The sequence below is a fragment of the Anas platyrhynchos genome, chromosome 10 (assembly GCF_047663525.1).
Source record: "Anas platyrhynchos isolate ZD024472 breed Pekin duck chromosome 10, IASCAAS_PekinDuck_T2T, whole genome shotgun sequence".
Classification (NCBI taxonomy): Eukaryota; Metazoa; Chordata; class Aves; order Anseriformes; family Anatidae; genus Anas; species Anas platyrhynchos.
In genome coordinates, this window is record NC_092596.1 from 2,253,256 (window position 1) to 2,267,535 (window position 14,280).

Below are 14,280 nucleotides of genomic sequence, written 5' to 3' on the forward strand. Positions count from 1 at the left end.
AACACCATTTTAAAACTTAAGCGTTTCCATTACTTCCACTTACTTCCCTATTTCTATCTGCTGTTTCTCTGTCTCCTCAAAATGCCTTTCACCTTTAGAAAAAGGAGCTGTTCAGTATATACAACCTGGCCAAGTACCAGTGATTTTTTTTTCCCAATATTTATTTCTTTTTCTCCAATACTGCTTTCGTTTACCAACTCAAAGAGCACTTTATACCAATCTGAATGAATTACATTAAATATATCCTTTTTTTTTTTCCTAAATCATGAATGACACTAGAAACAATAACCAAACACAAACAGTAGTTTGATAATAAAACAAAACAGATGAGCTGCTACCAGTGAAAGGAACTGTTCCATGGCCCCTTCTTTTGCCCTGCATTATTTCTGGCCAAAATCTCATGGTCAAGGGTGCTTGTCAGACCTTTCCTTGTGCCTGTTGAGCAACAACCTATTAATCTTTAAGAATTAATTTGCTTCCTAGCAGATCAGTAAGTCGAGCTGGCTCAACAAGAGTCCTGTGGCTGGTGTAAGGACCCCCCTCTTTTCAAATCATTGAGACAGTGCAGCAGGCACAATTGACTGTCAAATGATGTAGAAAAAAAGCGTTGTCCGTATCTTTTTGGTAGACTACAGATACTTTAAACGTTGCCATAGGGTGTCCCAAACAGCTTACCCCCCCAGCTAGGGCACTGGGATGCAGTCAGTACAGCACTCAAACACCAAGTGTTACCCCACCAGTTATCAGAGCAACCTGGCCCCAGTGCTGCTTTTCCTACAATAACAAAACCTCTCATGGGCTTGGTTTTGTAGTCTTTGAACAAGCGTTGTGACAACCAACAGGTATTCACCTTTACCTAAACCCTATATAAAATGGTAACAGAAGCAGCATAGATGTGACAGAAATAGAACCATGTTACATCCCTGCTGAACAAAGAAGCTCTAGCTCATTTTACCAAATACAGCTAAGAGTAGTCTCACTCAGGTTCTCCAATCCATTACTATTACAATGTTTCTGCAGCGTATCAGACACAATTAGAATCTGCCATTACTCCATAGAAAGCTGGGACCAGCTTTATTCAATTACAGGCAGCACTCACTCCAAGTAGTTTAATACCGTATACGTAAGTAATGAGAACTAGTTCTGTTTCTAATGATTTCTTCATTGATCTGTGTATCTTCTAAAACTCACGTTATTACCAGAAAATACATTTTTTTATAGACTATGCTCATACCTGAGCTGTTTTGAGTAACACTTTGTCAGACAATAACCAAATAGAAATACACAGTTATTGTTTGTTTTACCTAAGATCAGAAGATTAAAACTTTTCAAACAGTACCAGGCCTCCATATGGTTTACTTAGGTATTCTTCTTCTTATTTTTGTACTCAGTGCTACTTTTCTTAAAAAGATACCTATATTTTAGACATTTAGTGAAGGACAAAAGTTCAGAGTCATTCAATTTCTGAAGGTACTGAGTCTTATAACCAACAAAAAAAATCTCACAAACCAAACCCTACAACAAATTAGTTCCTAACAACTAACACTAATGAACTACTTGGCCAAAGACAAAAAGTTACCAGAAGTAAAGGATTTGACCTGCTTCTATAGGCTTTTCCCGCTGAAATTTGCAATTGACTTTTAAAGTCACAATTCGAATTTGCTTAGAAACCAGTGATTTGTTCTTAAAATACAGCCAACTCTTCTCTACGTCCCCAGAGACCACACATCTCTGCCAGGCTGATTTTGCTCCGCTCCATTTTCCCAAGCACTCTGCAGGTGTCTCTGAGACTCAAGGCAGCACCAGCCCTGATGTGGATAACAAGCGCTGCTTCAGCACAGCGCCCTGACTGTCCTGGGACTGCCCCCAGTTCAGGATTCCTTCCTCACACTGCTTTGGACAGGCAGGTTACTGCGTAGACACTTCTCTGCATTTTTTCCCTTTTATCTCTCTATGGAGAAGTTGGAACAACATCTTGAACCTTGAATAAGAACTGCTGAAGTCTCTCTTTAAAACGATGCTCAATACAGCCAATCCAACTGCCAAAGACACACATTTGTAAACTCATTGCACAGTTGTAAACAACTTGGAAAAAAAACACATATTTTTAAACTTCTTTATGAGGAAAAGCAGCAGTAGAAAATCTAGCTAATAGAAGCTAGAACTGCCTAACTTCCTGTAAAAACTGCCACTTGAAAGGGGCACTTTTATGAGCTATAAATCTGTTTGCTTTAAATACATATGCTGTTTTTTTCAAACCCTGCAGCCGCAAACTACTTCCACAAACACAACTAAAAACATTAGTTGTGAACAGATGGTAAACAACATAAACAAAAAGCCAACTTACTAGTAATGTTTGAAGTAGAGTACAGGACCCTAGTGAGGAAGTCCACAGCCACTTTGCTTCTGGTGTCGTGAGCACTTGACTGTGATCTAAACACTAGCGGCTTAATGAATTTGTCCTACTGGTTCCGCATAATGTGTATCAGTTATCCGATGCCACAACACCAACAGGGAAAACCTTAGTGACTTTTCAGTAAGTATACAGTAAATAACTAAAATCAATTGCAACTTAAGACTGCTTTAAGATGAACAAATGACAGCCCTTAAGAAACAAGCTCAGAAAGAGCAATATTCTCCCAGCATTATTTGTCATGAACATGCTATGGCTCCTCAGACTGGAAAAAAAATAAACATTAATAGAGCAGAAACAAAAACTAGCCCGGAAAGATTGAAACTGCACACCATACATGAACGCAATGCCATCCTTTGCAGCAGCCAGCATCCTAAAGGCATGGACCTCCCAAGGAGTAGCACTACATCTTATTCATAACTTTTTTCTCCATCACACTATGCCAGAACAGTAGTGACAAAAACAGTATGTTAATAAGATGGCAGAGATTATTCTTAACTGCCCCGGTTACAGCATTTCGTTCTTTTGACATCAAAAACACGGGTCATAACTGGCTGCTACTGATTTATAGTGACAGGAATTGGGCTCAAGTGTTAAACGAAGATTAGTTAATATTTGCAGATGACTTTGAACATACAAAATGCTATGTAAGCAGCAAGTATTAAGTCTTCCCACACACTCACTTTGGCATGCCTCCAAGCAGGGAAGTCCCACAGAAACATTTTAACAGCAATAAAGAGAACCTGACATAGATCAGGCAATCGCAGCTATATTCACAGCTGTCTTCCCAAGGAGCACCTACAGAATTGGGGGAAACCAATGCCCACCAGCCATGCTCACTTGCTTCTACAGATTCAACACCAAAAAAAGCAACTCCTACTCCAACACGGTTTACATGAACAGGTAGTGAACCACCTGAACCTCAATAACCCTCTGTACAATCTAAAATGACTTACAAAACTCCCAATAGTTTGTACAAGTGGTTTTTCTGTTGTCTATTTCTGACCAGACTACAACTTCACCAAGCAAAACACACAGCCTACAGCATAGCTGTCAGTTTGATTATTCATAAAGAAGCTTATTTTCAACAAATCACAGCTTCTGCCTAAAGCAGACCAGTTTCCTTGTATCTGAAGTGCTGAGGAATTAAGCAATTGCTGTGAAAGCTCCTGATCAATTAACAGTGAAGCTCTTCCTGGACACATAAAGAAAAGCATAATAGTCTAGCTAGTATGATTCCACCTAGTAAAAAAACAAAACAAAACAAGAATTTAGCCTAAAGAGGGGTAAAGGAGAGGCAAGGAAATATGTTCAGGCATTATTTTGCCTACTTCTTGGCATCTCTGACAAAAGATCTTTAAAGATTTTTTTTTTTTAAAGGCACGTATCTGGTTTAATTGTCAGATGTTCCCAGAGACAATACGCGTAGCCTCAGCATGCCCCCAAAACTCCAAAGCTGGGAAGATGATCTTGGAGGAACAGGACATAAGATCAATGCACAGAATGGTCCACAAAGGGCCATCCCTGATGGCCTCTTTACAGAATGTGGACCTACGACAGACCTCAAGTACAGAGCTGGCACCGCAGCTTCCAAAAACCACAGAAAACTCAAGAGTGCAAAGGCTTCTAATAAGATCTAACCACAAGAGGCTGGTAAGCATCCAACTGAAGCAGAAGGTCTAGCAGGGTTCTCACAACTGCATGTGATTAACCACACCAAGGCCGGAAGAAAACCTTGTAGAGAGGAGGTTCCTGCCTCCATGTTCCCAATGCCTCCATGTTCCTAAATCTTCTCCCTTCTGCCTCTTTCCAAGCAGCACCTGCACAACTTCTCATCAGTGTGCAGACTGAAAGCAAAGAAAAACATACGTTATCTTCCTGCCTGCATAAATTAATGCAAATCAACAGCAGTCCTGAATATCCTTGCAGAGCTCTAACTGATCTATTAAAGACTGTGTAACATTTCAGACAAAAAAAAAAAAAAAGATAAAAGGAAGATCACAGCAAAGATTATAGTATTACTTTTGCAACTGGCATACAGCCCAAATGGTTTTCAAGAGTATGAGCAGGTAGAAAAGTCGATGACAGTGGGAGCCAAGTTTTATTTGTGCAGCCCTACAGTTACTGAAAGCATTCCCACTACGGTTTGAGCAGAGCTGAGACACCGCTTCCAGGTGCTGAAAGGGACAGCCCCACTCAATCCCTATTCAGGCTGGCCCAAGTTACTTCGCCCTTCCATGCAGGGGCAGCATCACACCTTGCAACTCCAGAGGGATTTAATCAGGCAGGAAACTCCTCTCTTGTTGTTCAGTGGAGCTCCTTTAGCCAGCACGCCTGTTGGGCTCACACAGGAAACACAGACACACGTGGCCACAGCACAGGACCGGGATCACTGTGCTAGTGGCGCCTGGCCACCGAACTGACCTGCCTGTGTCTTCCACTGCTGGAGAAGAAGCTCTACACAAGGGGAAGAGAAGGGAGGAAACTCCGCAGGCGGGGCTCTCTTCTGAAATGGCTCCCACTTACATGACTGCCCGGTTCTGGTCTCTCAGTCAGTTCCAGCAACCACCCATCAATACCCTCCTTACATTAAAGAACAGCTCTGCTTTCAATCGATTACTAGCTTGGTTTCTCTCCTCCACTAGATCCCCTCAGAAGGTTTTAATTTTTCAAATCTTAACCTTTTTTTACACATTCAAGACAAACATATGCACCTTCCACACCTGATAGGCCATGGTTCAGTCTTTACGTAGAAGCAGTTAGTTTACTCGATGAAGCTAGTAGCTCAATGCCAACACATGCCACAACAGAAACAAGAGTGAAGGTGATGCATCTGGACACAGAACACACTTATCAAATGGTCCTACAGCAAGCATCAACACGTTCCTACACTCTTCTATCTTCCCCATTTCCTTGGCATTAACCTGGTAATCCTACTTCATCTTCTAGGATGCTTACATATTAATTCCTTACATACTCTCAAATTACGCTTACTGAAAAAGAACTAAACAACTTCCTTAAATCTCCTACATCTCCAGACTATTAAGAACATGGATGAAATCTTGCATCCAGAGAAAAAAAAATTCATCGTTTTCCACACTCCTCTTCGGTGGAGACTGAGGAAGACTAAGCCCACTTGCAAGATTACACCAGAACACATTAATCCACTCTGTAAACAAAACTTCCCCAACCAGTTCTGAATTCAAGGTATGCTTAATGTAGTTTGCATCCCCTTGGCACAAAGTGAAGAAAAAACAAGAATTAAAGTTTTGCAGAGATTGTTATTGTATTTGAAGAATCTTAATGCCTGACCTACTGTATGGGAACAGAATGACTTACTGTATTTTCTTCCATCCACTGTTACTGAACTGAAGGTTTTTAATGTTTTTGTCATTTTTTTTGTCTGTCTTGCCACATTAGTAAATTTTTGCTTTGCAGCAACAATACTGCTCTGAGGCACAGACTCTCTTCTAAGTACAGAACTTTATTAACTTTCATAATACTATCACATCGGTGGGTAGAAAGTGAGCAGTATAACCAGAAAGACGATGCAGTGCAGCAAGAGGAATAAAATGCCTAAAGGCTGTTTTTTTTTTTCCTCTGATTATTTTCAAACTGTCAAGCCACAGGTTTCTAGTTTACAAAATCAGTTCTATTTCATAATGGTGCAGTAATATGGCATATGCATGTTGCTACATCAGCACTACATTGTAACTGATAAACTTTTTAAAAATTAAACAAATTCTGATATAAACACATCAGTCCAGAAATAATGTTTATCAGTGCTGAATGGAAGCCCGATTAATAAAACAAGAGTAGTTTAAACATGCAACGTTGAAGACAAATGTAAACCAGCAGCTAGGGGGAAAGAAAAAAAAAAAAAAAGCATTTTTTTCCCTCCATCGTTGAAGCTCTTGCTTTAATAAACCCTTTCCATGTTTGGTATGTCAATATGCAAAACACAATTTTGGCTTTTTTGGCCACTAGTTTATCAGGGAAGTAATGACAGATACCACAGATGCAACAGCTACTTGTACAGCTTTCCTTTCTGGTTACCATAGTTTCCAATGAACTGTAGATTTCTAGAAATAATACTTACGAGAAGGAATGAAAATATCACCGCTTAAATATGAAAACTGCAAGAAACAGTATTAAAGAATCATTTCGATTGGTGTATGAATGATGCTTTAGTGAATGGGCAACTCGGTTAGGAAAGGAAGTTTTATTTTTAAGACCTTTGCACAGTACTGAAGCCTAAGGGTGGACAGCAGGGGAAAAATAAAGATAGAAAACACGACCAAAGGGAAGAGGAAAATGGGCACTGGATGGTATTTCTCTCCTTTTCTCTCAATAATCACCAATAAAAAACACAATCAGCTCTAAAACAGGTCATTAGCTCCCCAAGCCTCCATCATCAAGGAATACTCGCCAAACATACAGCAGGGAATAGAGCATGGGCAGGGAATTAATCTTGCTGGTATTGCAAGACAACTTTGGGCTTTCCAAATAAGAATAGTATGATTTGTAAGAGACAGGGGAAACTTTACTTTCTGAGGAGCTCAGAACTCAAGCGGCCCAAGTCCCACAGGAGGAGGACAGGTTTAAGCAGGAGGCTGGCCAAGCCCTCCACAGGGCCCTTCCCTTGGCCCGTGTTCCCTCACCTAAAACACATCAGTTTTCCATTGTGCCAATGCTTCCAGGGAAGCAATTGCCAATTTGCAATGCAAAGCTTGCTTTTATGGGGGGATAAAGACACAGTGTTTTGGATCTAGTTTTCAGAAAGGTACCTAGAGCAATGATAAAAATAGAACAGCGCGTGGCAGCATGCCAGACTGGAACTTTCCTGCAAGAATGTGGTTCTCATACCTACAGAGTTCAAAATAACAAAATTTTAAATTACTTACATTGCTAATCTTAACTTATGAAGATCATACTCCTTCCTTTTAAACTTGACTTAAATGGAAGCAGCCACTTGGTATCAACTTTCAGTCCCGTTTGCCTGCCACAAGCATAGCACGGCCATATTTAGGCTGCAGTCACTTGTCATCCTTGCTTTTGAGTTTTTATCAAGTTTCTCCATTCTTTTTCCTTGGAGGAAACATCATAATTACTCAGCTGCCTGCTTCTAGGAAGATCAGAAGTGAAATGAAAATTACTGCCAGGGGTCAGAGAATGTAGAGTCTTACTACTCAAACAAATTATTTGGCCACTGTATCCATAACCATCCAAAATACCTTGTTCCAGGACTCATGTCACATAAAATCACCTTAAAATTAAAAACTAGACACCTCACACACATGCTGCATGAACTAGAAAACTGCATTTCTGACATTCACTACTCACAGGATTTTTTTTAAGACCCTTTGGCTATCTATATACTTAACTGCCCATAGTAAGGTACTAGAAACAGCATAAAAATATGGATATTGAATATTCCCTCTCCAATCACACCCCTACTCCATGCAAACTCCCCTCACACTGAGCACTCTCCCAAATAAAACCAGCCAATTATATTATTTGCATGTTATCTGCTTACTAAGACTTGATACAGGTCCACACTTCCAGAGTTCATCTTTCTTAAGGGATAAATCGGGATTTTTACCTACAGGTAACTGCACGAATGAAAAGCCTCATCTTAAACCTCTTATTCTTATTTGCAAACAGAGCAAAAGTCCGACTTTTTTCCCAGATGAGATGCTGAATGAGAGGTGTTGCCTCACAAAGCTCAGGCTGAAATCCTACATTACATAAAAAGAAAAAAATGCAATTTAGCCATAACCAAGAGCTGTAACGTTACCTACAAACCCAAGATCCCCAGGTCTTTCCAGGCAGATGGCTCATGTTAAGCAGTAGGAAAATAACCGTATAAAGGCCTGTCTGCTGTGTGACAACAGGTAGATCAGCACCCCTTGAAAAGGGGCACAGGAGGGACAGGCATGCCTGGGAAGGACGCCTGCCCCGCAGCAGCTCCGTCACTGCCTGCAGGCTGAGCAACATCTCACCAAACCTTGGCAAAATCTCCAAGCCTGCTCTAAGGTACAATCCCAGCTGAATGAAGCACACATTCCTAAGGTCTGTTGTTTCTTTTTTAAATAGCCACTATCTTTGGAAAGGTTTAGAGCTTTTTTGAAATGCATGTTTGATCTCTTTTCATGATTTGCCAATTAAAAAACCCTTAAGTTTGGACTCTGGCTCTAACTGTTTGCGTCAATCTAAACCACTGCAGAGGAATGTATTACATGGTAAAATACATCAGTTGAGACTTCTCGTCCCAATACAAGCAAGAGTCATCATAAGCAAGTGTGTGAGATTTTGCTTGCCGTATCAACCCTGAAACATCAGGAACCAACACAAAAATACTTCCATTGCCAGGAGTCACACGGAAGCATTTATGAAAAGCTGCTGTAAGGAACAAATCTTCCACTGAACTTCTCCTGTCATACACACCTCCCTTTTCCTACCCAGTAACTAACCTGTAGTGAAACAGAAGCATAGAAAAGTGAAATGTACAAGGGTGTGTAAGTGCAGGACAGATAAACCATCAGAATCAAAGCTGTAAGAAAACACAGGACCAATCCACCAAAACAAGGGCATGCTCTCTTCTACATACTTGGTTTTGGGTGGGTATTGTGGTTAATTTCTCACAGACCACAACCAACCCTCTGATATATGCTAGTTTTCTCACATCTACTTATTCTAATCATATTTAAAAAAAAAAGAAAAAAGAAAAAAGAAAGAACATCTCCCACAGGAAAACTTATAGCTAACTACACAGTCAAAAAACTAAAAAACGTACCAAGTAGACAATAAAATACAATACATACAAGGATAGAGCAGCTACACGGAATCTAACTTTTAATTTCTCTCTGAAGTCATAATAAGACAAGAAGTATCTGCATACAAATGCAGTTCTATAGACACTTGGTTCTGACTCAGATTGGGATAAATAAGTTTAAAAATAGACCGCGCTCCTCCATGCAGCTCTGTAGCAAGTAAGGATTAGAAAAGAGCTAATTGCCACGTGAAAGCCAAGGGGTTACCCATGAAAAACATAGCAACATTTTTTTTTGGATCCCTTTTTCCAAAACTGGGTGCCAGATCTCTCCTCAGCTCTGATCAGTTGAGGGTAGTAAGTTAGTAAGATGAAAGAATTGTTTCACTTTATCTGTTTTTCTACCCAATATCTCACTGGTATGTGATTTTCTTAATAGAAAGTGTTGCAACTTGGAGATGAACAAATACTAAAAAAGGACAGAGTATATACTGTGAAACACTGCAACGGCATAACCCATCAAATTCAGAAATCTTTCGGAAGAGCCCAACCAACCAGTTTGCTCTGGAAAGAACCTTAAGAGAAAAAAAAATAAAAATAAAAAATGCTAGCACAAGAGCTTCAGCTGCACTGACAGAATACTGCAAAGCTTACTGAAGGTCCTCCCTCTCAAACGTACTTGGCCAAAGCAGAAGCTTGGGTCTGCCTACCTTCAAAGAGCCCCCCCAGAGTGGCCTCCCTCCCCGCAGACCCTTCCCAGACCACTGCAAGTGCTGTGGCTGAAGTGTGGCCCCACAGCGCTCCAGGGCTTGCTCCAGAAGCTTCCCGTTTCCCAAGCCACAGCTCCAGTTACCAGTTTCCCAAGGGCTAGGTTATCAATAAATTCTCTCCTCCTTTGTCAATGACCCTCAAATAAGGAAGCTTAAGTTTTCAGAACATGGACACATTAAGTGATACTGGGAAAATGAGCAGGGCTTATTTAAGAATATTAAGCTGTTACGTTGATGGCTGCCATCAATCACTTCTTCCCATTACAGGACAATTACTGAAGCAGATGAAGCTCTTAGAAATAACAGCATCTAGCTGACAGAGACACAATCCACAACACATCCCTTTCCCAATATGTTTTCTTGATTCCTCATCTGAAAATAGACGGATGGTACCATTCTGGAAATTCACACCTACAATATATTCCAAGGTTTTAAAATTACTCGGGGAAGAAATGGTCACACCGTAGTTAGAGATAACGCCAAGTTACAAACCTCATCTCATTTGACAACACACAGCACTCCAGGAACAAAACCAAGAAGCAAAAGTAACCAGCATAAATATTTGCTTATTTTGGGGGATTCACTTGACAAGAACGAGCAACTGAAGTGTTTAGGGTTTCTGTAAAACATCCAGCCTGCTTATGCTGGCACAAAAATGACAAAAAAAGAAAAAAAAAAAAAAAACAACATCCTAATCTCTCTTATATTTGCCTGCAGCAACACAACTGAGACAACATCACCGCAAATGAAAATGACAAATGACAAATCATCCTAAATTTCAACTGTGAATGACAAAGAGCAATCTAATAAAGTTCGTAACACTCTGACATGCTAACACCATTCCATGATTTGACTAAGTCTAATGTAGTTGCTTCCACCAACAAGAGCACTCACTTTCAAGTGGTTTGTAGCCTGCAGCTATTTTCTACAAGACTACAGGAGCATGTAATATTCAAGAGAATCTGTCTAGATTACTTTAAAAACAAAACAAAAGAATTTAGTTGCCATCGATAGATTGGACTGAAATAAAGCAAACCTAAGGAGACTGCTCATTATTTACACTGCTTCCAAGTGGAAATCATTTCATTCCATACATTTATGATTTAAATACTTTAAGATGTAAAGCAGAAATGTACCATATTTATGGAATTAATTTAGATTAATGGCCAGCTAAGTGAATACTTCTATATTTAAAATGGAATTCTCTCTAATCATGTAACACAGTAACTGTTTTAAACCAGGTATTTTAATAAGCTAGGAAGCAACCAACTTTTTGTCACTATGCAGATCTCAAATAAATATTCTCTATATATTAGTATATCCAAATATTAATTTGAACCAACTTATTCAAAGCAGTAATTTCCGCTTTCAGTTGAGAAACATCAAGACTTTATGTCTAAAAGAAAAGACCTCTAGATAAATTTTAACTAGTCTTCTAAATACAAGACTAACGAGCCCTAATGTTGCTTACTGACTTGACTTCACATCACATTCCAGAAACCGTAAATGGACAAAAAAAAAAACCACTTAAATACACAACTTTGGCACAAAGTCGTATGTAAAAGTATGTAACATGAGAGGTAACAGTAACAGTATGTCAAAGTATGTAACATGAGAGATACCTGAGTGCTAGGAAATTTAATGGGAAAATTACGGTCTCCCATCCTCCCATCTCCATGGCTACTTAACATTTGTTTACCCAGTGATAAGTTCACCACAGTTAGGTTAATTCAAACAACAGCAAAAAATAATAATAATAAAAGAACACATGTTTACCTCACAGATTGCTTAAAGACCACCTGTAGGTAATAAGGCAAAAAATGATTGGTTTTGCTAAAAATCACCCACAAGAACCTCCCCGGTCAGAAATCAAGAACTGTTAGAAATGGGAAATAATTCCTATTTTTCCCCTTCAGTTTTGAAGCTTGCTTTCTTTTTAATTCCTCAGAACAATGTGGGGATTCCAGCCCATCCAGCTCCAAGGCAAGAAGAAGGCGGTTGACGCCACCAACATGGTGGTTGCCTCCTGGCCCTGCTTTTATGGGAAGGGCTTTTGGGGCTGTAGGGGAACAGGGCAGGGGTACCCAGCCACAGTGAGCGTTGTGATTCTGTGACTCATCACCGCAAGGCTAATAAGAGTTGGAGCTAATGAGCAGACCAGGAAGGCAAAGATTAAGGTCCACCAATTGCACAACCATTCCTGGTATTTATTTACCTGTGGAGAGCAAAATATCCGCGTGCAGGCCAGCTGGTTGCGTCCCAGGCAGCTCAACAGCCATGAAGTGACTGGAAAAGGGACTGGGGGGGGGGGGGGGAAGAGTACGAAAAGGGGAAAAAGTTGTTCCCAAGGGCCTGTTTTTGGTATGAACAAGCCAAGAGCGGGGCAGAGCTCCCCCCGGAGCCCTCGGCCCCGCAGTCCCTGAGGGCACGGAGCCGCCGCCTCCCGCCCGGGGCCGGCCAACGAGCGGCGGGCGGAGGCGGCGGCGAGGGCCCCGCCATGACGCACTTCGGGAGGCCCGGAGCCCGCCCCACCGCCGGGCCCGGCCCTCCGCGGCTGCGGCCGGCCCGGGAAGGGGCCGAGGGGCCGGGGAAGGGCCCAGGGAGAGTTATGGGGATGCTGGGTGTGGGGCGCAGGAGGAGCGGGGGGGTTCCGCCAGGATGCCCCGACATAAAAGCCCAGCGCTGCCCGCGGTGGTCGCTCGAAGCGATAAATAAAAGGGTGAATCGAGGTGCGAGGCGCGGCCAGCTGACCCGGGGAGCACCTCGCGTTCATGGGGAAGGCGAAAAACACTCAAACGCGCGTAAATAATAAAAAGTGCAGAGAGAAGTGGGAGAGGGGGAAGCGCGTCCCCCCGGCCCCTTCCCGCGGGGTGGGGAGCGGGCGGCGAGCCCCGGCCGCCTGCCCGGCACGGCCCGGCCCGAGCAGCGCTATCGAAAACAAAAGTGGCGCCAAAAGCCCCCGGCACGGAGCGGCTCCTGCCTCCTCCTCCTCCCCTTCCCTCCCCCCCGGCCGCCCAGCGGGGTCCCCACCACACGCGGCCCCCGGCGCCAGCCGCCCGCTGCCCTGTGCGGGGCTAAGCAAAGTCCTGCCAAACGGTGGGAATGAGGATTAGCGATAAATCGCGCCCAAAGGGAAGCCGCCACAACTCCTTCCCGCAGCGGGCAGCCGCCGAAAAGAGTCGCTCGGAGGGCAAAAGCGAGTTCCACAAAAGCTTCCCCCTCGATTTTTATTTTTTATTTTTAATTTGGGGGAGGGGGGCACAACTCTTCGGGACGGGGCGGCGACAGGAGGCTCGGCGGGGCCGCGTCCTGGCTGCGGCCGGGGGCAGCCGCAGTCGCCACAGCCCCCGCCGGAGCGCCCGGGAAGGGGCGAGCGGAGCTGCCCCGGCTCGGTGGCCGGAGAACCGAGGCACGGGGCCGGGAAGCCGGAGCCCGCAGCGGGACGGAGGGCGGGCGCTACCCGGGCACGGGCTCCCCCCCCCCCCCGGCCCGGCCTCCCCCGGCCGCCCAGCCCGGGGCCCACCATTTTGGGCCGCGCGGCCCAGCGCCCTCCTGGCCGAGCCGCGGCTCCTCCGGCCCCGCCGCTTTCCCCCCGGGCCCCGACCCGCCGCCGCCACACGCACACACACAATGCCCCGGTCCTCCATCTTGCCGGCAGCCCCTGCTCGGCTCGGGAGAAGGGGGAGGAGGAGGCGGAGGAGGAGGTTCTCCATTTTAGCTCGCCGAGCGCCGGGCCTGCTCGCGGCGGGAGGAAAGGGGACAGCGGGGGGGGGTGGGGGGGGTGTGCCTGCTTTCGGGACCCTCCGGGGCTCCCAAACAGCGCCGCCGCCGCCGCCCGCCCGCGTCCCCCCCGCTCCCCGCCGAGAAAAGCGGGGGTGGGGAAGCGGGGGGCCGGGAGTGTTTTCGCGGCTCGGCCCCGCCGTCCTCCATCTTGGCTGCGCCGAGGCCCCGCGGCCGGCCGGCCTGCCGCCCCGCGCCGGGCCCCGCAGCCCCCCGGGGCCCGCGGGCCGCCGGCCGGCCCCGCTCGGCCGCCGCGCTCCCCGATCCCCCCCTCCAAACTTCCAGAAGCTTCGCCGCCATTTTCTAACTTACCTTGCCCGAGCCGTCGGCGGAGGCGGCGAGGAAGGCCCGGGCCCGGAGCTGCGCTCCTCTGTCCCCGGCCCGGCCCCGAAGACTCGGCCGCGGGGAGGGGGGCCTCGGCGGGGGCCGCGGGGCAGGGCGCTGGGAGCGGGCAGGTTATTTAATTTGGCGGCGGCGCTGGGGATTGTTTGGGGTGTTCGCTGCTCGGCGGCTGGCGAGCGAGTGGAGGGCGCAGGCGCCACCTG

The 14,280-nt window shown here is 44.8% G+C and overlaps 1 protein-coding gene across 5 annotated transcripts in view; it reads right to left on the bottom strand.

Moving 5' to 3' along the window:
* STAG2 (STAG2 cohesin complex component) overlaps positions 1-14,280 on the bottom strand; it is a 77,579-nt gene extending 63,299 nt beyond the window's left edge. For 2 of the 5 annotated variants that reach the window (XM_072043006.1, XM_038184455.2), the window contains exon 1: positions 14,048-14,279. The gene's annotated coding sequence lies outside the window, so the exon portion shown is untranslated. Of the gene's footprint in view, positions 1-12,170; positions 12,348-14,047 lie in introns of those variants that run through there. The other 3 variants (XM_038184454.2, XM_072043005.1, XM_038184451.2) reach the window with 3 other exon arrangements.